The 27,379-nt window shown below is 37.1% G+C and overlaps 1 long non-coding RNA gene across 3 annotated transcripts; it reads right to left on the bottom strand.

Annotated features, from left to right (window-relative positions):
* Positions 1–1,131: 1,131 nt before the first annotated feature.
* On the bottom strand, positions 1,132–26,919 carry LOC132636119 (uncharacterized). 3 transcript variants are annotated; one of them, XR_009581026.1, is made up of 3 exons: positions 19,603–26,919; positions 19,204–19,253; positions 1,132–1,479 (listed from the first exon to the last, which is right to left on the bottom strand). It is a non-coding gene; the product is annotated as an uncharacterized LOC132636119 (long non-coding RNA). The 3 variants fall into 3 exon arrangements; XR_009581027.1 differs by lacking the exon at positions 1,132–1,479 and adding an exon at positions 3,180–3,576; XR_009581025.1 differs by lacking the exon at positions 1,132–1,479 and adding an exon at positions 18,127–18,592.
* Between the last annotated feature and the right edge of the window lie 460 nt (positions 26,920–27,379).

Genomic DNA, 27,379 nt, shown 5'->3' with positions numbered 1-27,379 from the left:
ATTAGTGAGTTGTTGCAACAGGTGTATTACTTGTTGCAACAAGTGTTCCACTTGTTGTAGCAAGTCAATAATCTGTTGGAAGCAGCTTCAGTTTTTTGGGTTCTGTTTGAGACAAAAACCGAAGCTGACTTCAATAGATCATTGAGTTGTTGCAACAAGTGGAATACTTGTTGTAACAACTCACTCAGTTGTTGCAGGTTATTTGTACAACAACGTATTTAGCAATGGTTGCAACAATTACAACAACCACATTATCTGTTGCAATAACTATAACAGCTACTGTAAGTTGTTAGAAAATCAGTAGATTTATACCCAGATGAAAAATTAAAATAAAACAACATTGTTTTACTTACCAAATGAGCGGAAAACACTTATGAAGTAATTCCAAGTGCTACATGAACAAAATCCAGTCAAAAAATTACAAAATCGGGTGGTCTCATTTTTTTCTTTCTTGAGCAACAATGGCTGACGACGAAGAAGAAGAAAGCAGACAATGGAATGAGAGGAAAACACTTATGAAGTAATTCCCAGTGCTACCTACAAGAATGAAATCCAGTAAAAAAATTAGAAAATCGGGTGGTCTTGTTTTTTCTTTTTCTTGAGCAACAATGGTGGACGAAGAAAAAAACGAAGAAAGCAAAACAGTGGACGACAAAGAAGAAGAAGAAGAAGAAGAAACCAGCAGAATAAGAAGAAGCAAGAAGAAGAAGCAAGAAGAAGAAGAAGAAGAAGAAGAAGAAGAAGAAGAAAAGAAGCAAAAAGAAGAGGCAAAAATGGTGAAAATGGTGCAAGCAAAAAGAAAATTTGGCGCGTTTTTTTTGTCAATTTGGGTATTGTAGGGTTTATATGGGTTGGGTCAAAGTGTTAAAAATAGAACTTGGGGGCAAAGTGTAAAAAACAAAGCTTGGGGTCAAAGTGTTAAAAATGTAACTTTGGGGCAAGTCAAAACTCCCTAATCACTAATCCAAAGTTTATCACCCCTACTCAATAAAAAACTAGAGTTACCCCAACTCAATTTTGATACTTTTTTGTCACCCTTAGTTAAATGGCCCAAGTCACTAGTAGTCAAAATAATGTAGTGTATTTGCTCGAAAATTATTTTTTAAATTATAATTACCTAGTTATTGGATACAAATTTCTCCCACTTAAATTTCCATTTTCGTTTTTAACAATCAAAGATAATGTTATATTAAGTTAACAGTCAAAATATTATTTCAGACATGTGTCACGTAGGACACATTAATTTTCCACATACCAGCCAACATATTACAGTTTTTTTCATCCAGAACTTTTAGCTACTATAGTACTAGATTTATCATATGCTAGGAGCTGGAAGACATAATTAGGGGGGTTAATCAAACGTTACATTCTTAATAGTGGACTTCTTGGGAGCTTCCTTAGCTAACTTGCGAGCCACCTTATTTCCTTGTCTGAAATTATATTGCATCAGCAAATTTCTGCCTTGAAGCATTATCCGATCTGCAAGAGAGTATGGTAAGAATCATGTCCATGATATATTGCTTTAATCACATCAGTACAGTCTGTTTCTATTTCTAGTGGAAATAGTTGTCTATCCAAGGCTGTTTATAGTCCTTCGTGGAGTGCTTAGAGTTTTGCGTGAAGTTGGGAGTTAGCATGAGTCGTAACTTAGAAGTCTGCTATCCAATCACCTGTATAATCCCGAAATACTCCCCCTATTCCTCTTGTTTGAGAGGTAGGGACGAATGCACCATCCATGTTCAACTTATACCAGTGTTGAGGAGGTTTATGCCACTTGATAGTGATGGATGTTTTTGGGGTTGTTGGGAGTTTCATTCTTGGATAAAAGATTATATTTTCGGTTAAACTATTTGAGAAATTTTTGGATCAGCAGAACTTGTTTTACTGTTCATCCAAGCCATCAATTAAGGATTCTAAAAAACTATTACTAGATAACTTGTGTGAAGAAGAAACAAAGAAACCTTAAAATAATCTTTTTGTTATAAAATATGAGCAATATAGAACAAGAAATATAAATAAGACATGTAGAGAGGGGAGATATTTTTTCTTATTTCAAGTGTGTTTTACATAATGTGAGAACGATTCTATTTATAGGATGTTATGATTATCTTATGAGTTACAAAGACTAAGACCTCATTTGTTTTGCGCTAAGATTAAGATATCTGAATTTGAATGTACATCTGAATGATTCAGATGTTGTCTTTTGATCTGAACATTAAATGATAAACACTGTTTGTTTTTCAACATCTAAATGTGCATAATGTATTTATTTAAACATAATAAATATATAATCCAAATAAAAAGGTAACTAACTATTAGAATATAAATATATATCTAACTGATGAACAAAAGTATTATTTGATAAGAAATGAAATATCTATTTTTGCTAATGATGGTGGAGATACTATATCGTGGTGGTGATGGTTGTGATGGTGGAGGTGGTTGATAGAAGCGACGGTAGAGATGCTATGTAATGGGGGTTAGGAGGTGAGAGTGGTAGTGGTGGTGGGGGATTGTGTGGCTAGGTGTGGTTGTGAAGGCAGAGGTGGCTAGTGGTGGTGGGGTGAGGTTAGAGGGATGGAGTGTGGGAAAGTGGTGGGGTGGTGGTGGGAAATGAGCTCTAAGTACATGAAATAAATTGGTTCATAGAATGCGAGGGAAATTTGTTGCGGTTCACTTTTACACGGGGCATAAAAGCTACTTCATAACTTGGCTTTTATGTTGGATTTATAGAGTCACCACCAAACTAATTATGGGAAATTAGGAAACCATTTGGTTAAGGTTAATTTTTTGAAAACCTTTTGAGTACCAGAGTTCCGATAAAGGTTCTGGTGATTCCCCGAGGAAGGTGTTAGGCACCTCGAAAAGAATCCGCAAAATGTGGTTGACCTACAGCTTTTAAAATTATGGCTAAAGGTATATATTTGCTTAAAAATTTCTTTAAGGGATATGTATAAAGTAAAGAAAAGTTTAGTAGGAAACCTTTCCTTGTCAACTCATGACATGTTTTTGGACAGAGAGTTATAGAAATTCGTTTGATTTTTCTCAAGTAAGTTGGGTTCTGAACTTCATTCAAGAGAGGTATATAGTTCGTATCACTTTTGTCACACCCCAATCCTGATAGGGCATGATGGGCACCCGAACCTTACTTAGAGCCGAGCGAACCCGCTGGTTCTCGTTATACTCATAATCTCGCCGGACTCTTAAATCATGAAATGAAATGCATAATGAAAGCTTTTCAAAAACATTCTTTTCGTCTTTCTCAAATCAAGTAAAATCTATAATCATATGAAATCTATAAAGTAATGCATAATGATACATCGTCTTACATAGCCGCTTACAAGACTGAGATACTGTATACACGACTCTGTCTGCAAAAGTCTCTAACGTATGATATGATATCAAAACCTAAAACGGGACAGGGCCCCAACATACCCATAATGCATATGATTCAACTCATAAGGAAATACTCCGACGCGGCATCGCTCCGAACAGAATGGAGTTTACCAATCCAGCTGATATCCTGGGACATCCTATATTCAACCTCCTATAACTTTACTGCAAAGCAATATGGGGCTGTGTGGCATGAAACACAGCGCCCCCAGGCAAAGGGATGTCAGTACGAACAATGTACCGAGTATGTAAGGCAGCAGTAATCATAAAGAATGAGAAATAAGTCATAAACGAAAGTACGAGAAACAACCTGTAATATGAATAGACCCGAAGGCAGAGAATAGCAATGTAAGTAGCCCCGAAGGTAATGACTAGAAATGTAAATAGCCCAGAAGGTACGAATCATGCATGCTTTCATGTAAAACCATTTATCAATGCATAAGTATCCATAGGCCTTTATCGCCATCATATCTATATAACTTACCCAGCCCTAGTGGGACTCGGTGTGTATAACGTACCTGGCCCTAGTGGGACTCGGTGTGCAACGTACCCAACCTATATCAGGACTCGGTGTGAATAGCCAACTGAACAGTGATTACACATCTACGTGTCATACCCGGCCGACTATAGCGCGGCTCGGTGTCAGTAACTATATATATATATATATATATATATATATATATATATATGAATGCATATAAGACTCATAGAATCATTATGGAACCTTTTGAATAGATGTAAGGACATAAGGATTTCAAGTGTCGTTATCAAGCAGTAATGTTCAATAAGTAAAGTTGTCGGGAACATAGACATGAACAATATATAACAAGGTAGCATTTGGGGTCAAGTCATAATTCCCCTAATGTGTCTAAGAGTGGGAGCCACTTTTGGGGTTTATATGTTTGTCGTTCGTTCGTATTGTAAGGATCATGCCAAAAGAAGAAAAGGGAATAGCCTTAACATACCTTTGTCGCTTACGCGCTTAACTCAACCTATGCTTCCAACACTGGCTAATCTACAATCAAGGTAAGGGAAACCGTAAACATCTTGCAAAGAGTTCGTACAATACTTCTTTAGGTTCGCAACCAATTTTCATAAATTCAGGTAGCATTTCCCCTATAATTCTTACTCCAACCCAACTCCAAAACAGTCCACAACATACACAACATCCTCAACAACAACAACAACAACAACAACAACAACAACATATAACAATATAAACAAGTGGAAATCCTTCCAAAACGTCAATCAAAAACAGCCCTCAAGGCAGCCACATCAACAAACTAGTTTATGCCTTTCATATCATGTTTTTCTTCACTTTAAACTAAGGAATCCCTCCATAAAAAACTTAACTAACAAGAATAGGATGTAATACATACCTGTGCCGCTTAAGTTAATCTTCCAACGTACTTCTCCGACACTTAGCCAATCTTGATCCTTATTACAACACCTTCATAAATAGCTCTAGTGCTAGAGGGCATTTCAGCTTATCTTATCATCTTCAAGTCTCCACTTCATACTCTTTTTTACACTTTGAATAAGAATAAATGGAACAACACTGCCGGACACGTCCTGCTCTTCCATAATATTGTTGGAAATAATGTTTTTCTTTCTTCAAATGAACCCCAAAAACCAAAAACGTATGCTTGCTTTCTTCTCCAACGTGAAAAAGACTTGCTGGTCTATTTGCTTACTTAAACAAGGTGTAATATCTATTTTACAAATGAAAAACAAGGTGGCTGGACATATTTAATTCCTAATTGCTAAACATGAGACGCATAAGCTTCCTCCCCACGTTAGTCATCACTTGGATTTGTCTTTTAGTGATTGTACATATTGTGCACATAATTGATTATTTATCCCATAATTTGTTCTTATCCAAAGGGTACTAACAATAGCCACTTCTTCATGTATAAGCATATTCATATGCTGCACTTGTCCTAGGCTCCCACGTGTAAACATACTAATTGAAGTAATATTTCTCTGTTAATCCATTAACACCAAAATTACTTCTTTACCCTTCATCTATTTCCACCTTTAACCAAATACCCCCATAATTAATCTCTTGATCTCAACTCACTTAAATAATAATCATTTTCAACACATATATACTCATTATCATGATTATGTGATATAACACTTGTCCGTAGCATCTTTTGGCACACACAAGATATTATTTCCACTCACCGTCATTCCACTTTTGAGTCCTAAATAATTTCGGGACTTACACCTATAAGCTTGGGGGTAATCTCAGTTTCCCCTATTATGTCTTTAAACTTGAAGGATTTCTAACGCATGAAAACACGGGATGTAACATTCTTCCCCCCTTTAGAACATTCGTCCTCGAATGTTAAACTAGTCTTTTATATGTTACACCTCGGACATTTCGTGTTGTTGTGCGATGAATAGACTAACGCAAGCTTAAGGTGGACATGAAGCCCGTATAATCCCAAGGAGGGTATTTGGTGGTTTAAAGGTGTATACTACAAGGTTTTTGAAGTATTACGAATCGGATAAATTAAGTTCGTCGAAGGAAGTGAAGTATAAGTTGCGTTTGGGAAGGTTTATCAACTATCGAGTTGATAACTATTTAGTAATGTTTTGAGGAATAGCTATAGGTCTCCTTAGATGGTTAATGAAGTGTTATATAAGTGCCTAGAAGGTTCCACATTGATTAGAAGTCAAACGAATCGTCGAGAGAAGTTTTCGAAAAAATTGTGAGTTATACGACTCCGTATAACCATGACAGAGAAGGGTTTCCATGGTGGGATTATACATTCCATTTATACGGACCGTATAAGTTATACGGACCGTATAATGGTCCCTATGATCGGGTCGGGCTAGTTTTTAAAATTTTATATATGGACGACACTAGTTCATTTAATTCATTTCCAACATTTCCCCAAGTCTTAAAAGCCCTAGAACCCTCTCTCAAACTTATTCTCCACAAACCCAAGGGATATTAGAGATTAAATAGCAAGAATCAAAGGATCCAAGTATTGGAAGGCTCAATAGGGTTTGTAGAACTCAAGAGTTTCTTTGGTATTGAAGCTAGGGTTTTCATACAAGTTGGTAACTTGATACAAAGCTCATTTCTATGATATAAAAGGTTAGTTTCCATGACTATTTCATGTTTTTAAGAATGTTTGGTTGTTGGATAACTTGGATGAGGGAAGATAGTAGAAGAGGAAGTTCAAATGTAGAATTCATGATATTTTGAATAGTAACTTACCTTGGGTTATCATTGTTAGAATGTTAGGATTATAATCTCATTATGAAGGGTAATAACCATGACAAGAAAGTGTTGTGTACGATTGTGTAAGGGGTTGGTGTGAAGTTGTTGGTATAAGTTGAATGCGAGAATGAATTGTGAAACTTAATGAAATGTGACTACTTAGTTATGATATTGTGGATGTTATTATAGTTGTTTAGGAGTTGTTTTGCAATATGATAGAAGTCAGTAAAACAAGGGAAATGCTGCCCAATTTTCTCTAGCTCATGAATTATTCTAGTTTGGGCTTAAGAGTGTCTTTAAGACTTAACCTTAGTATGATCCTTTTTAATGTAGATCTTGTGAACGTGGAAGGAGAACTTTAAACGATTAAGGTGACGTTAAGGTATGCTAAGGCTATTCCTTCTTCTTTTGGCATGATCCTATTTATGAGCCAACAAGTGATCAAATGAGCTTCCATATTACTCTACTCTTAGAAGCATTAGGAGTATGTCAGTCTTTGATGCTTCTATACCCCGTATGATTGTTCCTTCTGTTCATGGGTCTTTAGATTTCTTATGTTGATGACGTTAGCTCAAAAGATGCTCATCAGAGATAGTACGACCATATGTCACTCCGAGAGTTTTATGTACTCAGTTCATACATACTTTGCATTCATATATTCATATGCATATTGACCCGTGACCAGAAGGTGTTATATACGCGTATATTATATGTACATGGGATATGGGAAAATGGATAGGCGTTATATACGCATTACCACCTGATTAGCTAGTGCACTATTATATGATATATGGATCGGGTCGTACGTTCCTCGGCATTATTATATGATATATGGATCGGGTCGTACGTTCCTCGGCACTATTATATGATATGGATCGGGTTGAACGTTCCTCTGCACTATGACCTATATTTATACACATGAGTATGATTATCATTGAGAGTATGCAGATTATGCGCCCACAGAGGCACGGTCAGTTATACAGATACTTATTCATACAAATCTATACAGATAGCTAGTTTAGCTTTGAGTTTCAGATTCCGTTCATGATTCTCCTGTTTATACTTATGTTGCCCTTATGCCTTACATACTCAGTGCATTATCCGTACTGACTCCCCTATTGCTCGGGGGGAGGGGGGGCTACGTTCATGCCCGCAGGTTCAGGTAGACAGACAGGTGGTCCAGCTCGGTAGGCCCTTCACTCAGCAGTAGTTGGTGCGCTCCATTTGATCCGGAGTTGCAGTCTATTTTGGTATGCCATTCTTTTGGATATGTATATGCACTTAGGTATGACGAGGCCCTGTCCTGTCCTTTCTACAGTTTTCTATTCCACTAGAGGTCTGTAGACAGATGTATGTGTATGTCAGATGATGTAGCCTTGCCAGCTTCTATTCTTTTGTGTACAATATATGTGGCGGCCTAGTCGGCTTGCACTGTTCCTTTAGGTTATATGTGTGTAAATGTACAGAGTTCATTATGTCATCCTTTTCATGAGATCAGTCTAAGTCAATTATGGGCCCTTGATATTCAGTATAGTTCAGATATGAGTACAGGGGTGTTTGGTCTCTAGAGGTCAGACACTCGCGTCATGACTCATCGGGTCGGGTCGTGACAGTATAAGTATACTGGTTATGGTGATCTTATGACGAATCAATTACTCTTCTATCATGTTGTGCCTCTCCTTGCTTAACTTAATACCATTCTCCACCTGACATCAGTTATTATTGAATTTCCAAAGAAAGTGGTTATGATTTAGCTACCTCCGTAATTGACTGCAACTTACTATATCCATCCACGTTTGAAGCTTGGGTCGAGATTTTCTTGTATTGGAGTCATCTTTCCAGTGATACTATAGAATAGGAGTTGTCTTTCCCTTGGGTAGGTTTACCATCACATATTGGTTCCTCTTGTTCTCTCTTCTAATTCTTATAGGTCTACTTCCACTCTTTATTTAGGTCGCATGATCCGCAGCGTACCTCCTTCTTGGAGTCATCATTTTAATCCTCTGACATGCACTATCTATAACATTCCCTTTGAATAGTTGAAAACGAGTTTCATTCTTAGTAATGACTCTCGGTTGCAATACTCCCTTGGTTCCTCAAGAATATCCTTTCAAGAGACATAAGTGAGTCACTCTCCTGATATGATCCTCCTTGATACTCGGACTCGTCGATCCTCTTTCTTGCTCAATAATGGTATTAAGTCTCACATGGTTTGCAAATCTCTCCCACTTCCTTTCTTCCATATGACCATGATAATGGTATTTATTCACATCTATAGAGTCTAGATAAATTCAATCTGAGATGTCCTGTCGTAGGTGTCTTTCGTCGACTCATTAAAGGTTTTATAATTTTCAAGAATTTCATAATTCTCTGGTAAACTGCTGGAAATTCGCTATAACCACAATGATGCAAAAATGAAAGTTTCAAGGCGTAATATTCTTCTGGTAAAACCCCCCTTTATTCGATGATCCTATCGAATTCGTACGTAATCTAACACACCCCAAGGCTATTGTAGGAAACATATAACATATACTTATATCATATTCAAATTAATTGCCCTATTTGTCCTTAATGATAATTCCAACTCAACATTTCGACTCAATTTACCATATATTTTCCCCCAACTGACCCGGAGTATCACAAAAACACTATTCTTGCCTACCTCTTACTCCTCTTTTTAAGTACCCAAATGGTTTCATTCTTGACATGTAAATACTTGCAGGTTACATAACCGTTCTTGTGTGATTCGTGTATGAACATCTAATCTTATACGTAAACTTCCCTTCATTTGGTTCGTTCTATTTTACATATCTCATACATACCAAAACTCTTTTGTCTATCTGTTGTAACTTATCTCGTCATACTCTTTTCTTTCCTTTATTTGTCCCTTGATTATCACATCTTATATTCTACTATAGAAAACGTTATGTCCCTTTTTATTTGTCATTATAAATGGCAATATGATTAACCAACGACTCTACTGTCAATTCCTCTGCCTCTATTCCAGTATAGCAGCGCTATCCTTTACAATATTCCTTGAGTTATTTGCTCTCAATGTCATGTTGTTCAAGGTCTTCACAAGTGATTTTCAGTACAGTCTCAGATACCCGCTCGATCCTTGTCTATTTGTTTACTAGCTATTAGACTCATTTCTGCATAACTCTTATTTTTTTTCTTTAGAGTCTATATTTGTCACATCTTAGGATTCATCGTTTCAATATCGACACCTGTATTTTCCTTACTCGCTTCCCCCCTTTAAGGGTCTTATTTATACCATTCTCAAATCCGTTACCCCACTTCCAATCTTGAATTCATGTGTCCTTTTCCTCAATTCCCTTATTATACTGCATCATATTCATGCCATTTCCCATAATTTATAGCTACAGTAATTCATGTGTGAAGTCTTAACATACTCATCTTGCAGTTATGTGATCAAGTAATACAACCTACATAGCAATCTAAACAAGGATGTATTTTACTTAGCTCAACCGTTAGTTATGAGTCAATGTCTACATCCGCTCCAATTAACAACTTCTTAGTATGTCTAGCTATCCGTACCATCCATGTAATGTCGCTTATCCCATTCTTCGATACTCAGAGTTCACTTATAGCGTCATCTTTCCCTTTTCTTCCCATCTCAAGTTATTCCTCTCTTTCCCGTAATCGACTTATAGTAACCGTAAATGCATTTTCCCTTAAACCCGCCATCTTTGTTTTCAAGGATCTAAGTCTCATGCTCAACTAATACCCCTTATGCCTCATACTCTTTTACTCTTGTGTTGCACTCAACATTGATTTCAAAACCAATCATAATCATATCGTATTTGTCGTTGATGATAGCCTTGCTTTATCGCTTTATCGTCGTACGGTAAACTCATAACTCATGACCACATTTTTTCCAACTTATTCCTTTATATACTTTACTCGTTCTGTCTTGGTCTAGAATATTCGTAGGAGATGCATCTTCCTTTTCTCATAATACGACTACTTCTTAAGCGCGCGTACTTCGCATATTTCCTTTTCTTTCTATACCCTTACTTATTCCTTTACATTCTTTCCTCCCCACTTTATCTTATGACCTCTCGTTTTATAATCAATCATTTATTCCTCGCACAAGGAACCCTATTCTTAACTCAGTACCGCTTTGTCCTTTAGAATATATTACTTCTATACAATCCATTCTTCACTTCCAAAACATATTTTGTTCATTCTGATCCTCCCCTCTCATCCTTATTATGCTGATCCTTTTCCTAAAAATCATTCTATTTCATTATTCATCTTTCCGTAGTCTTGGTCTTTTACCTCCAGCCAAAGATATCACTCGTGATCTCGATTATATAAATCACAAACTGTTACTACTTTGCCATATCACTTTTCTCTGATTTCTTTTCCAAGTTGACTTCCTTTTTCCTTTTGCTTGCTATCATTTCTGTCATTGCGAAACCTCTATGCTGGACTTTCCCCTAACAAGGTCTTATAAGCTTTCGTATCTACTGCCCCATGGCTCGCTTATTAGTTTCACACTTGCATTCACTCTTTATTCATATAGAACATGTCATATCTTTAGTCGTTTCCTCGCTATAATTTACTTACTTTGTATTACAGTTCTTGCTACGTTCGCATTATATCCTGATCATAATCAACTCTATAGAGTGCCACTTCTTGATCTCATTCGCAAGCCTGCTTATAAAATAGAATAAACCTTATGAAGTAAGCATACTTAACCTGTTACTCTTTCTGATTAGCCCTATTACACTTACCACATAAGTTGTCTTACTAATGTATTCGCATTCGTTATAACCCTTCGTATTTCGTACCCCTGTCTCAGTCATGTTGTTACTTTATTTTGCTAATAGACTTGTCGTATTTTACTTGTGCTTATCCATCCAATCAATACTTCAGTATCACACTCTATTGGAGTTACTCTTTCTCTTCTATGTCATGCTTTAGTACTACCAGTCTCCCTAATTTACTCTAGTATTTCTCTTTACCATATCAGTATCGATCTTATAATTACCGTTACCATCAATTCAACAATATTTAACTCATTTCTTGTAGTTGTCAACGATACTCCTAACTTAATCCCGTCTTGCCATTAGTTTTTACACAACATCTTTTCCCGTTAGGACATTACAAGCCTATATCTTATCTCCTTTAAATTCTAGGAAAATTTCGGCAGAGTTTCCTCTATATTTCTTACTATCCAAAACCTGCACGCAACAAATACCAACAATGCCTCACAGGGCTAATATATATATACGACATATCTCAGCCACACAGGGCTCCCAATTTTAAGTGGAAGTATAAAGATGTCGAAACTTACCTCATATATCACACCTCGAGATGTACCTGATCCTTTAGCGATCTACCCTGTTATACCTTTCTATTTATTTTCCCTTTCATTCTTCAGCTTTATATTTCAATCATACCTCAATATTCTTACCTTACCCGATATACATCTTTCATACCGTTGCTTATCTTTGTACTGATTCATTCAATTTGTTTAGTTCACAAACTTATAACTGAACTTGTCATCAAGATATACATTTAATAAATTCCTCTGTTGTACTTACACTAACTTACCTCTATGACAACCAATCCGTTATCATATAAATACATATTCTGATAACGTAGCCTCAACGAAGTGACTTACTGTTACACCTTGAAAAAACTTCATGTCGTTGCACAGTGAATAGACTAACATAGGGTAAGAAGTATACGATGTTTCTATAAGTAAGAAGCGGCATACAATGGTTCTAATTGAGATTTCAAAGACGTTTGAGGCAAGGGAAGAAAGTTCGTCAAGAGAGGCGAGATATACGTTGTGTTTCGGAAGGGATTTGTAAAGTACCGAGTTAATGTTGACTTAATGATGTCTTAAAGAAGATTTATAACGCCCCTTAGATTGTTGATGAAGTGTTAAACAAGTGTTAAGAAGGTTCCATAAGGATTGAAGGCAAAATGAGTCGACGAGGACAAGCTTCGGAAAACTGTGGATTGTACGGTTCATTATACGAACCGTATAAAATATACGGCCCGTATATATAACCGTATAACCTGCCCAGAATTGGGGTCTCCACTGGAATGAATGTACGGTCACACATACGACCCATATAAATTATACGGACCGTATATGTGTCTGTATAACTCGGTTAGGGACATATTTTTAAGTTTTATAAAAGAGGACCCCAAGTTCATATTTCATTTCTCATTTTCTCTTCACACCTCAAGAAACCTCTAGAACTCTCTCCACACTTCATCTACAAGAATCCAAGAGAAATTAAGGGTCAACTTCATCAAACCAAGGAAATCAAGTGTAAGAAGCTCACTAGGGTTCATACAAGATAAGATATCTCTTTGGATTGAAGCTAGGGTTTTTCTCAAATGAAGTATTTTCATCCAAAGGCCATTCTCATACTATCAAGGTAAGTTTTATGATTTACCATGTTATTTAGACTATTGAGGGGTTGAAAGACTTGGATTATGAAAGGAGGTAGAAGATGGGTTACAAATATGAGAATAGTGGCATTTGTGAGTAATAGATTAATATGAATCATGATTCTTGGTGTGTTGTGATTATAATTATGTAATAAATGATATTAAGAACATGGGAGAAACATTATATGAGGACGAATGTAATGTTGTATTATGACCATGGTTATTGATGCCCTTAAAATGGAAGTAGGAGAATTGAATAATGTATGGTTGATGAAGATTATTGAGTATGATATTATGAATATTGTTATTGACGTTTAGGAGTTGATATATGATATGGAGGAAGTTGTATAAACAAAGGAGATGTTGTCCAATTTTCTCTAGCTTTAGTTCAAGCATGCTTAAGTTGTCGATTATCTAACGTTAGTACGAACTCTTTTGAAGGTAGAAACGTGAATATTTGAGGGGAACGTTCAAGTGATAAAGTAGATAAACGAAAAGGTATGTAAGGCTAGTACTTTATTTCCTAAGGCATGATTCTTATGACATGATTTTCTTTATTCCACATGACCTTCTTACATTCTGGAAAATATGAGTCTATGTTCATAGAGGGCTTCACATGAGAAAAAGATAAGAGATGTGTTACGAGTACGATAATGATGATGATGAGTCTAAGTCGAAAGAATCTAAAGCCCATGTGTTATATCCCGCATTTCGTACATTCGGATAATTCAAGATAATTGTGAAAAATTAAGGGCAAGACTATTTTCCAAGATTATTTTGATATACAAGTTGTTTATTAGTATGAAAATATTGAGAAAGGCTAAGGAAAAAAAAAAGGGAAATTCATAAAGTGGTTCATGGTAATATTGTGGAAGGCTAGGGGGAAAATGGGAATTTCACAAAATATTCAAGAAGGTTCTTGAAGGGGCCATGTTGGCCGTGTGGCATATGTCCATATTTTTATTAAATGGGACTAATTATAAATATAGATGGACCAAAGCTTATATAACAAGACAAGTGGTCATCTTTATTTTATTTTAAGAAATTTCAAGAAAAAGGGAGAAGGGCCATGTGTCCACTTGATATTGGAAGGAACTATATATATATATATATATATATGAACAAGGGAGAAAAATCTAGACATTTTCATCTTTATTCATAACTTAGCAAAACTTGAAAAAAGAAGAGGGGGGTGTTCGGCCATGGCTGGCCGAACTTGAAGCCATGGAAAAGTGATCCAAAAAAATATTTTCTCCTAGTATTCCAAGCAATTGGAAGCCCCTTATTAACATGAACGAGTTGTTGGAGCAAGCAAAGTCTTTATTTGTGTAATTCATAAGCCCTAGCCGAGTGGAGAGATGTGTGGAAAAGGTATGTATTCAATCTTCTTTCACAGGTGTTAGAGATGATTTGTGAATGTTGTAGTATGTGGAAATGGATGAAATTCATGAAATATGTATGTATATGGTGTGGCCGAATGGAGGTGGTGATTGTGTAGAAATGATTAATTGATTTTATTTAGTATCTTGGTTGTTGTGTTGTGGATTCTATGATGTTAAATGAAGATTTAATGGTTTGAAATGAAGTTGTAATCGTTTGTGGATTATGGAAGAAGTTAATGTGATATTAGTATGGTCTCTTATATTATAAGAATAGAGTTGCTAATGTGTAGGTTGTAAATATAATTCATGAATTTGAAAGTGAGACATGTGTTTGGAAGATTGTAAGTTGGGTTGTTGTAATTGAATTTGAAAGAAGGAAATGTGTATCATTGTTCTTGTTGAATTCGGAAGGCTTCGGGTGAAGTAATATGTCGATTGGGTTGTTTGGAATATTATGTGAATTGTTTGAAGTATTCTTGAATTTTGCTTGTAAGGTCTTGGGCAAGTACTTGAATGTGAGATCATTGGTATTGGCTTGATTTCATGTGATTGAATTGAGTATAAATGGAATGCCGTCGGATTGTGTAGAAAGAATTGTTAATGTTAGAATGTATTTTGAAATAATTGTTGAAGTTGGAGATATGATTGTTGGTATTGTTGTTGATAATTTGGCCGAGTTGAATTCTCGGATTGTTGTTGATAAAATTGGCCGAGTTAGATTCTCGGGGATGGCGTATTTACAGAGGAAATGCTGCCGAAATTTCGGCAGATTATAAACGAATTCATTTGAAAGACTAAGACAAGTATATGTCGATGAGTCTAATGATTATGTCAATTCTCTTGAATGTAGACTAGCAAGTTTGGACGAATAAGCGTAGCTAATAGGACGTGGAGCAGGTATGTAAGGCTTACCCTTTCTTTCTTTTGGGCATGATCTTTGTGAAACCAACATGACAAAGTATATGTATGATTTCAAAGAAATTCCTATTCTTAGAGCCACTAGGATGGCTAATGTTCTTGATTTCCGAAGAACTATTTTGCTATGTCTTGATACAAGTGTGTGGTTCCAAAAGTTCTATGTTGATTTGATTCATAGCGATATTCGAAAGGTACTTGATATGATTATTGCTTTGATTTTCCAAAAATAGCTTCTGAAACGTTCATGGAAGGTTCTGTACTTCAAACGCTCGTAACTTTCTTATACTAAGTTGGATTGACCCGAAACTTGTTTCTGAGCCTTCAGGTGTCGGTAATACTTATCCATCGAGTCTTCCATAATATATTCGGAGGTTACCGACCTTACGTCCCTCCGGTAGAGGCATAACATTCTTTGAGCTCTCCTGCATGCTGCTTACATGATATATGTATATGATATATGTATACGCTACATAAACATGATATACGTATATGTATATGGGGTAAGGGGAAAGGTGAGGCGCTATAGACGCATTGCCACCTGATCAGTTGGTAACGGAGCCGGTGGTGGGGCAAACCCAGTGGTGGGGCAAACCTCAGCAAGAACGCTGAGTCCCAAAGGGGGGTGAGTGTAAGGCTTGCCTTAGGCGAATCCCACATTGGTTTAAGGCAAATCCCACATCGGTTCAGGCAAATCCCACATCAGTTAATATCGTCCCGGACGCGGGATATATGTGGCTAAATGGATCGGAGCCGACGCTTCGGCAATATGATATGTTCTATTTTCCATATATATGAAAAAGAAATGTTTTTCAAAGAAAGCTAAGCACGCATGGTACCCGCCTAAAAGGCACTCATATGTACAGGTTACTCTTTTACCCCATGATATGCTCTATATCTCAATTCTGTTATTATTCATAAATACATCTCTTACTATGTTACTATTACATACTCAGTACATTGCTCGTACTGACCCCCTTTCTTCGGGGCTGCGTTTCATGCCGCGCAGGTGCACCCAGATAAGTAGAAGCCATTATAGAAGATGTTCCAGCGAAGTTGGCAAGCTCCATTTGCCCCTGGAGAGTTGCCGGGTCAGAGTATTATGCTATGATGTCTTGGTTGAAGTTAGAGACTTTGCAGACAGAGTCGTGGGTGTAGGATGTCGGTTTTGTAGGCGGCTCCATCAGCCGATGTGTCATTCTGTGCTATGATATAAATTCCATATGATTATAGATTTTGTTTGACTTGAGAATGACGAAAGAAATTTGTCTGAAAGCTCCTGTTATGTATTTCATTCTATTTGAGTTAGAAGTCCAAGAGATTATGTATGTAATAAGAGTCAGCGGGTTCGCTCGGCTCTGAATTTGGAGTCGGGTGCCCATCACACCCTAGTAAGGTTAGGGTGTGACACCATGATATGAGATTTCTACAAAGCTAATGATCCTCATTATGATTCCCTGATGTTGTTCGTTGTGTTACGCTCACCTTATAATGCTAGTTTCTTCAAGGTGAGGCAGAATGCTTATGAATACTCCATAATGGAATCGGGGGTTCACGACCTTATGTTACCCCGATAGAGTATAGCTGTCTTTGAGTTCTTACGAATGCTCTATGATAAGTCTATGATGATGATATTGCACCGCGCCTATATGGCCGGGCAAACACCGCTAAGGCGGGCGGCATATACACCATGTCTAGAGAGCATGGGCAGACACCACTAGTGGGCGGCATGAGATGTTTACTCCGGACGCGAGAGGCCTAGACGCGGGATAATGATGATCACACCGTACCTATATGGTCGGGCAGCTTATGTATATATATGCATACATGATACGATGATGTTTAAGAAGTAAGTTAGCATGCATTATTCATTCTCAAATGACAGTCAGTGGCAGGTTGTTCCTCATTTGATGTCCCTTTATTTCATTGATATATTATCGTTGTTTATGCCTTACATACTCAGTACAATGTTCGTACTGACGTCCTTTCTTTTTGGATGCTGTGTTCATGCCCACATGTAGACAGGGAGGTGGCCCAGATTCATAGGAGCTGATCAGCATATTTTCAGGAGCACTCCATTATTCCGGAAGTGCTATTTTGATGCATTATTTTGTGTACATATTTAGGCACGACGAGGTCCTGTCCCGTCCTTATGTCTAGTACTCTAGTAGAGGCTCGTAGATACGTATGTGTGGGTAGTATGATCTCATGAATTCATCATTGTATATTTGTATATCATTTTTGTAGCCGTGAGGGCTTATGTATATCCATGTATTGCCTCAGAGTTATAAGTGTTTAGAATGAGTATGATGATTAGTGTAGTGAGCGGTGCTCGATAGTCAGCTCCGGGTACCCGTTATGGCCCCCAAGTCGGGTCGTGACACTTACCTCTGTAACTTTCAATATCATCACTCACTTTCTTCTGTTACTACCGATCTTCTCCTGAAATCAAAGGTTAGTATAAGGAATCTCATTTCCTATGGCTTGGCTTTATCGTACGATCTTAGATATAAAAGAAAAGTAACCATCCTAAATGCCTTGTAGCCTCCTGTTTATAAATGTGGTGCACAACATACCATAAACAGGACTCTACTAGACACGACTTTGCAGACAACCCCTAGGAAGAACTGCTCTAATACGACTTTGTCACACCCCAATCCTGATAGGGCATGATGGGCACCCGACCCTTACTTAGAGCCGAGCGAACCCGCTAGTTCTCGTTATACTCATAATCTCGCTCGACTCTTAAATCATGAAATGAAATACATAATGAAAGCTTTTCAAAAATATTCTTTTTGTCTTTCTCAAATCAAGTAAAATTTGTAAAGTAATGCATAATGATACATCGGCTTACATAGCCGCTTACAAGACTGAGATACTATATATACATGACTCTGTCTGCAAAAGTCTCTAATGTAAGATATGATATCAAAACCTAAATTGGGACAGGGCCCCAACATACCCATAATGCATGACTCAACTCACAAGGAAATACTCCGACGCGGCATCACTCCGAACAGAATGGAGTTTACCAATCCAGCTGATAGCCTGGGACATCCTATAGTGAAGCTCTTGTATAACTTTACTGCAAAGCAACATGTGGTTGTGTGGCATGAAACACAGCGCCCCCAGGCAAAGGGACGTCGGTACGAACAATGCACCGAGTATGTAAGGCAGCAGTAATCATAATGAATGAGATATAAGTCATAATGAAAGTACGAGAAACAACCTGTAATATGAATAGACCCGAAGGCAGAGAATAACAATGTAAGTAGCCCCGAAGGTAATGACTAGAAATGTAGATAGCCCTGAAAGCAAGAATCATGCATGATTTCATGTAAAACCATTTATCAATGCATAAGTATCCATAGGCCTTTATCGCCATCATATCTATATAACGTACCCGACCCTAGTGGGACTCGGTGTGTAACGTACCCAACCTATATCAGGACTCGGTGTGAATAGCCAACTGAACAGTGATTACACATCTACGTGTCATACCCGGCCGACTATAGCGCGGCTCGGTGTCAGTAACTATATATATATATATATATATATATATATGAATGCATATAAGACTCATAGAATCATTATGGAACCTTTTGAATAGATGTAAGGACATAAAGATTTCAAGTGTCATTATCAAGCAGTAATGTTCAATAAGTAAAGCTGTCGGGAACATAGATATGAACAATCTATAATAAGGTAGCATTTGGGGTCAAGTCATAATTTCCCTAATGTGTCTAAGAGTGGGAGCCACTTTTGGGGTTTATATGTTTGTCGTTCGTTCGTACTGTAAGGATTATGCCAAAAGAAGAAAAGGGAATAGCCTTAACATACCTTTGTCGCTTACGCGCTTAACTCAACCTATGCTTCCAACACTGGCCAATCTACAATCAAGGTAAGGGAAACCGTAAACATCTTGCAAAGAATTTGTACAATACTTCTTTAGGTTCATAACCAATTTTCATAAATTCGGGCAGCATTTCTCCTATAATTCTTACTCCAATCCAACTCCAAAACAGTCCACAACATACACAACATCCTCAACAACAACAATAACAACATATAACAATATAAACAAGTGGAAATCCTTCCAAAACGTCAATCAAAAACAACCCTCAAGGCAGCCACATCAACAAACTAGTTTATGCCTTTCATATCATGTTTTTCTTCACTTTAAACTAAGGAATCCCTCCATAAACAACTTAACTAACAAGAATAGGATGTAATACATACCTGTACCGCTTAAGTTAATCTTCCAACGTACTTCTCCGACACTTAGCCAATCTTGATCCTTATTACAACACCTTCATAAATGGCTCTAGTGCTAGAGGGCATTTCAGCTTATCTTATCATCTTCAAGTCTCCACTTCATACTCTTTTTTACACTTTGAATAAGAATAAATGGAACAACACTGCCGGACACGTCCTGCTCTTCCATAATATTGTTGGAAATGATGTTTTTCTTTCTTCAAATGAACCCCAAAGACCAAAAACGTATGCTTGCTTTCTTCTCCAACGTGAGAAAGATTTGCTGGTCTATTTGCTTACTTAAACAAGGTGTAATATCTATTTTACAAATGAAAATCAAGGTGGCTGGACATATTTAATTCCTAATTGCTAAACATGAGACGCATAAGCTTCCTCCCCACGTTAGTCATCACTTGGATTTGTCTTTTAGTGATTGTACATATTGTGCACATAATTGATTATTTATCCCATAATTGGTTCTTATCCAAAGGGTACTAATAATAGCCACTTCTTCATGTATAAGCATATTCATATGCTGCACTTGTCCTAGGCTCCCACGTGTAAACATACTAATTGAAGTAATATTTCTCTATTAATCCATTAACACCAAAATTACTTCTTTACCCTCCATCTATTTCGACCTTTAACCAAATACCCCCATAATTAATCTCTTGATCTCAACTCACTTAAATAATAATCATTTTCAACACACATATACTCATTATCATGATTATGTGATATAACACTTGTCCGTAGCATCTTTTGGCATACACAAGATATTATTTTCACTCACCGTCATTCCACTTTTGAGTCTTAACCTATAAGCTCGGGGGTAATCTCATTTTCCCCTATTATGTCTTTTAACTAGCACGCTTTCTAACACATGAAACACGGAATGTAACAACTTTTCTAGACCAAAACACACTAGAAGTGATTTTGAGTAGAGTTCTATTTCAATTTGGTCCAAAGTAGTATGAATTATTTAATTCTTGTGAATTGATTTCAAGAAAATGACTTGGCGTATTTTGTTTGTTTTTAAGAAGCCATAATTTAGTGAAAGTATTCATTTGTCTTAGCCCATTTCTTGTTGTTTCAAACAAATTTACGATTTTGTATGTCCAAAAAAACATAAACCTTTTTGTACTCATGCTTAGCAAAACATACTCTTATTTTGAAAGAAATTGCCTTTGGAAAGCTTTCAAATCATTTTGAGGAAAAATGTGCATTTGTTACGGATTCACTTTGAAGAGTAAACCGTATATATCTTCTTCTTTTTTCGTGTCAAAGTTAGGTTAGGTCTCATTTAAAAAAAGGTCTTCTACCATTTCTAACGATCTTAGCATCGTTTTGCCTAAAAATATTTCAACTAGATTCTAAAGGGGTTTCAATAGAATACAAATAGTTTTACATACAACATATATATATATATATATATATATATATATATATATATAACATGAAAGGGAAACGGACTAGTGGGTTTACTGAGCCCACCAGTTAAACTTGCACCATTTTCACCCATGGTTGGGCCTTCTTATGACGTGGCTGGTGCGATCTATTGGTGTGTTGGGTTTTTGGATCAACAGAGGCGGCGATATGCAGGTTTGGGCCCAATTGACCCCACGCGAGTTCATGTTAAAAGGGGAAAGGAAAAAGGCAATTAGAAGGCATCCATACTTAACTACATATTTAACAAGAAGATTTAACACATATCAATTTAATCACAACTGAAGCAAACTTCAAGATACCCTTAGATGGATCGAATATAGACCCATTTAACACATATCATAGCAGATTCAGACATATAAGACAGGAACAACATGGATCCAATATAGGCTCAATAACATTTAGATGAACAAAAATGGAGAAGAGACAGTCTAGTTAACAGTCCAGATATAGCAGCGCAATATGTGTTGATATGTAACGGGTATACACGATATATACCCTCTGTATCCTAAAGCATATTTGAGGTATATATCATTATATATTCTGGTAGTATACCACAGCATACCCACCCAAGAAAGAGAAGAATAAGAATTCGGACAAGTATATACATCAAGCACACATAGTCAGTCTCATATACTCCGAATATGCCATGATATACAATGAGTATACTTCTGTTATAGCATATGAATCATTCCCTTTATCAGACTAAACGGTCTAAAGAAGGCACCAATTACTTATTCTAGGCTTGAAACATACACAAAGCCAGTTAAGAACAAATATGCTTTCTCAACTATCGTCAAACTTGAAGAAGAAGCAACACAAGCTTTCAGACAATTAAATCATGTCCCAAGGTGAACTGTCTACACATTTGTTAAATTTTGAGATCACTTTTAAAGCTTAAACTTACGAGACATACTTAGAAATCCAGTAGGGAAATAGTATGCCTTATTATGACACTCAACACTGCCTCAAAAGAATATCTTAGCATACATACATGAGACACTTTCAGTAGATCATTTAGACACTTATAAAGCCACTATTTAGCCTCAAATTCATCATAAGGCTTGAGGCTTACATACCAAACAATGGAGGCCACATTTATTAGTTTAGATATGTCATTAGCAGACGAAACAACACAAAGAGGCCCTTAAGCCTTATGTCACAGTCAGGATAGATAGGGTTCAAATAACAGATCTTCAGTCTCATCTTAGTTTACTGCCTCCAACATCTATAAAGTGTCCCACAATCCTAAGTGATAGCAAAGAGGAACCCCAGCAGCAAGAACAAACCAAGATAAGACTGAGTAAGGATACTCAATAGTCCTTTCTTGGGCTCATGGCCCTAGGACATCACGCAGTGCTTACTTAATGAAGAGTGACACCTCCGTCAAAAAGACAAAAGCAAACAGACCATATTTCCTTCCTAATCTTTAAGTTCAAACATCCCCTTTTCATTTAGTTAGTCACTTAGGAATTCAGAAAGGTGGACAAACACGATGCAAGTTTGCACAATTGAAGGTACATTACTAGAATAAAGATGGTTCACAGATTCCTTTTTTGACTTGCAGTCTCATACACAACGTTGAACCCAAATATATGTAGAAGGGATAAGACATGGCAAGAGGAATTCCTAACCATATCATCTAAGATAATGACACAACAAATCCCAAGGGAGAAGGGGACAGGGAGGATCATGCTTGAAATAAAAACCCAATGCAGTTTCTTCAATATTTAGTTATACACATATCTTTTTACAATTTTTAAAATTCCTAGGTTTTAGGTCTTATGTTTCATTATCCTATAGCTAGATCAGGACAAATTTGCATTAGCTTTATAGTCCCATAGGTGGTGTAAAGACCACTTGCTTAGCTATACTAAGCACACATAAGAAGACAAACAAAACAAACACCTTTTCTCGGTCAAACAGTTCATGTTTAGCAAATTATGGATGAGAGGAAGTGATTATGGGATCATGCTTGTGGACATAAAGAGGATTCCAAAACTTGTCTTAGGTTTACACAGATCCACAACACTAAAACTTCAAGAATCACAACTATGGATGGATAGGTCAGCATTCATCAAGACTACATTTACACTCACTTATTCTCTTTTTAGACCAATTAGCTAATTTGATGAAGTTGAAACTCAAACATACACAAGTGAGTGTAGTGCAAAAAACGAAATTTCAAGGTCTGAAACAACCATAACTTAACATGGAGTTAGAGCACACTACACATGATCATATTGCAAGTCCAAGTCTTCATCCTAAACGAGAAACCATATTGTTACCCCCCTTTGTTCAATCAATAATCTTTTTAATTTAGTAGCTAGACTTCAATCATTTAACTAAAACCAAATTCACATTGGTTTAATAGGCTAAGAAAGATTCTATAAGGCATGATTAGCATTTCTACAGAACAAGTGTTGGCATAGACAACAGGTTATAGCACAAGGTTATTATTAATTCATCTCAATCACTAAGGTTTCATATTCAATACAAGTTATTAGCATCCCATATTGACTACACTAAGTGAAACACCCAACACTAAACTATTTGAAGGTCAAATCAAACAAAGGAACAATTGAATTAGTTAAGCCATCTGCAGTGTGTGAAACATGTCCTAAATAGGGGTTATCACCTGATCCAGTATTAAGCTAAACACGGCTCCACAAAGAACTTAACAAAAATCATGCTTAATCAGTTTTATTAAAAGCTAATCTTCCTTGAAGTTTATCAAACACAACTTTCTAACTATGTCCCATAAGTTAAACTAATCAGCACATGAAAGTTTTAAACAAACAGAGTACCAATCCAACATCATGACTTACAAAATCATGCTAAAATAATTTAAATAACTAAGTTGACCAGTATAGATTAAGCACACCATACCATAGTTCCTTAACTACGCCATTTAAGTTAAACTAATCAATATAGGGATGAGTTAATGTAACGACCCGTCCGGTCGTTATTTAATATTCCGCGAACCCGTGACCAATCTAGGTCTAGGGTCGTAAATACTAAGCTCTATGATGTGATTTAAGGGTTAAAAGTGGGAAAAATCAATTTCGAAAAGAATTAGAAATTGCGGGCTCGGGAAAAGAAGCGGACCGCTATAGCGGTCCACGCGGGGCAATGACGCGTTTTTGGTCACTTAGTGTATTTTTCTCTCCTTTTTCAATAGAAGAATCCCAAGCGCTGCTCCTAGGGTTCCATATGAACAAAAAGCCCTTGACACCAAGAAAAAGAAACCTTTCTAAATTTCGTTCCCATCATTCCCTACGAATATTACCGCTCATGAATTCGGATGAAGGCTAGGAAGATGAGAAATTCATGGAGATTCAATTAGCGGTTCGTCAACGAGGTAGGTTATGGTTTACTTGAGTTAGACTTTGATTAGCGAATCGTACATACCTTTAGAGTTGACGGGAGACTGCATGATTAGGTCTTCGGACATGGAGTTTGGATGGACATACTCGTTAATGTGACTAAAATATTGTGTAAATGATAGCTAGGGTAATAATGAGTTATTATTAATAGAAAGTGTTGTTATTACTGAGGGGTACTTCGTGTTTAATTTATGCACCCCTAGAAGTGGGTGATTTCCGTCTTTATACCCGATTTTCTTAAATATTGACATGGCTGTTTTCCTTGGAAACAAAAGATTTGTATTGAAAGAACTATATTGAGTTGGACTGGCACTACGACATCAAGGGCAGGATTTATGATTGGTTTGATATATATATTGCATCGTTGCATTGCATGGCTTTATGAGGAAATACATGTGGCAGGCAAGGCCGAGTGTGGGCATTGTGTTACCTGGTCTTGTGGCCGTTGAGTTGAATACGTGGATATATGTATGATATGTCTCGTGTCCGAGGTTTATTCCGGAGCAGAGGTTTGTGCTCGGGTCCGAGGAGTATTTCGGAACAAGTGGTACATGTACACCATGGGTCCCCTGCAGGTCATGACTACTGAGCAATGACATCAGATAGCATGTGTGTACAGTGTGTTTGGGCCCTTGCATCGCATTTTGCATTTCACTACATCTCATATTTCTATGATATACATAGGTGTACTACTATCGTTGATATTGCATATTCATCTTTATGTCCTCATTGAGAATCTGGGTAGAGAGAGGACTAATATAAGATAAGTATAGTAGCGGATTGTCAGATAGTGACCCATTTCCCTAGGTGCACATCGTGTTGTAGTAAGTAATTGGTGTAGGTGAACTTTACGAACATAAAAGGGTAGAAGCTAGAGTATACGATGAGCGTGGAGACAGGGGTGAATAGGTTGGATGGAAGGGAGGTAACGATTGTGAGTAAGTAGAATGCCCGTAATTCTTGGAAATAAAAGAAGTGAACAGCGAGAGTGGGAAGGCAAGTTATGAGAATGTAACAATCTTTATTTAGAATCTTGAGTTTCATTGACTTATCTGTTTATCTTATTGACTTTATATTGTGTTGCGTGAACTAATATTAGTTGACCTATGATGCTTACCAGTACGTGTGGTGTACTGATACTACTCTTGCTACGCCTTTTCTGGGTGTAGATGTGTTGCAGGTCTTACTTGAAGTTTCGCCGTGGGGATTTTCCTGACATTCTCCTACATCCTCGCTTATCTCACTCCCGGCGAAGGCTGTGTCATTTATTTTGTCTTCCTGTACTATAGGAGCTCTTGTACCTGTCTAGACTAGATCCCGGGAAATTTCCTTTCAGATTTATTGTGTTTTGAAACAGTTTGTACGAAGTTTTTACTTTAAGTCTGTAATTTTTAAAGATGGTTGTCGTAATAGTTTTAAATGTTGGGTTTATTGGTAAGGGTTCGCCTACTAGGTTAGTAATATGGTAGGTGCCCGCAAGACCCGTAGGTTGGGTCGTGACAGTTAACAAACAGGACACTAAACTAAACAACTACAACCACATAATCATGCTTAAGCCACTTAAATAACTAAGCAGATTACTAGGGCTTGTCACACCCAACCCTAGGCAAATAAACATTCTAACTACAAATTTAATTAATCAATACATGGTATACAAGATTAATCTAAGCAAGGATATAAACTAAATTCAATTACATAATTAAACTAATACACACGACACAGATAGGCACGCCAGCACACAAATAGAATATTAAAGCTGGGAAAGGATGAAGGATTACCTTTCTTAGGGGCAGCCTTGATCGAGAATGGAATTGGGAGGATCCTTGGACTTCTCCACAGTATCGAACACTCAGCCACACACAAAAGAGTAAAATTTTATACTAAAAATCTAACTTCAGTATGGTAACGGTTTCAGATCAAACTTCAATATGGTACAGATCAAACTTCAGCATGGTAAAGGTTTCAGCTATAGCTAAATCCCTAGTTAAATCGAAAAATTATGTATTTTTTGCCCCGAAAAGACTTGTTCAAATTGAAGGGTATGAGGTTGTTTATATAGAACCCCAAAACCTCAATTTTCTAGTTTGCAAACGATATGGGACTAAAGGTTTTTAGGGTTTCCTCTTGAGTCATTGTGATTCGCTGAAAACCAATAGAAAATCAAGAACAAACCGACAAAACCCATTAAGGTTTCGTCCTTGTTGAATTAGAAAAGCAAAAGAGAGAGGAAGAGGGCTTTTACCTTTCCTGGAGGTTCTACGGTGGAGAGAGAGCACAAGCATTTAATGATTTCCAAAAGTGACCATGCAGGGCCTCTGAAAAGCAAAAACGCGTGGACGATTGCCATTTTCGGCGTTGTTGACCAAGAGAGAGAAAGGGCAGCTAGGGTTTGTGAAACCATTTCAATGAAAAAGGCAAAGTTTAGGGTTTTGTTTGGTATTAAGCTGATGAAAGGGGAAATGAGACGGGCCTGGTCTAATTTCGTATTGGGCTCGACTGAATTAAAGGGATTTGGCTCAAATGGCTGCGAATTGCCCTTCTTTTCGGTGGTCTTTAAATTTTGCCCCTCATATTTAAAATCTTTAAAATTTGCCCTTCGGTTAAAACCCATGGGTTTCAAGTTCGAACCCCCACATAGTCAAAAATTTTAAAAAAAAATCGCAAGGTAGAGTTTAAATTTCGCTATGCCCCCACCGGCATACACTTATGAAGGAATTACCAAAGTTATGCCGGACCCGGCATACTTATGCCTTATGGGCAGACTTGGCATAAGTATACCGGGTCCGGCATAACTTTGGTAATTCCTTCACAAGTTTATGCCGGGCCCGGCATAAAAGTTTGTCCATTAATAGTATGCCCCCACCGGCATAAACTTGTGAAGGAATTACCAAAGTTATGCCGGACCCGGCATACTTATGTCAAGTCTGCCC

This window comes from Lycium barbarum, chromosome 4 (genome assembly GCF_019175385.1).
Source record: "Lycium barbarum isolate Lr01 chromosome 4, ASM1917538v2, whole genome shotgun sequence".
NCBI classification, from domain to species: Eukaryota; Viridiplantae; Streptophyta; class Magnoliopsida; order Solanales; family Solanaceae; genus Lycium; species Lycium barbarum.
The sequence above is the reverse complement of the archived record's forward strand: the minus strand, read 5'-3'. Positions and strand labels throughout refer to the sequence as shown.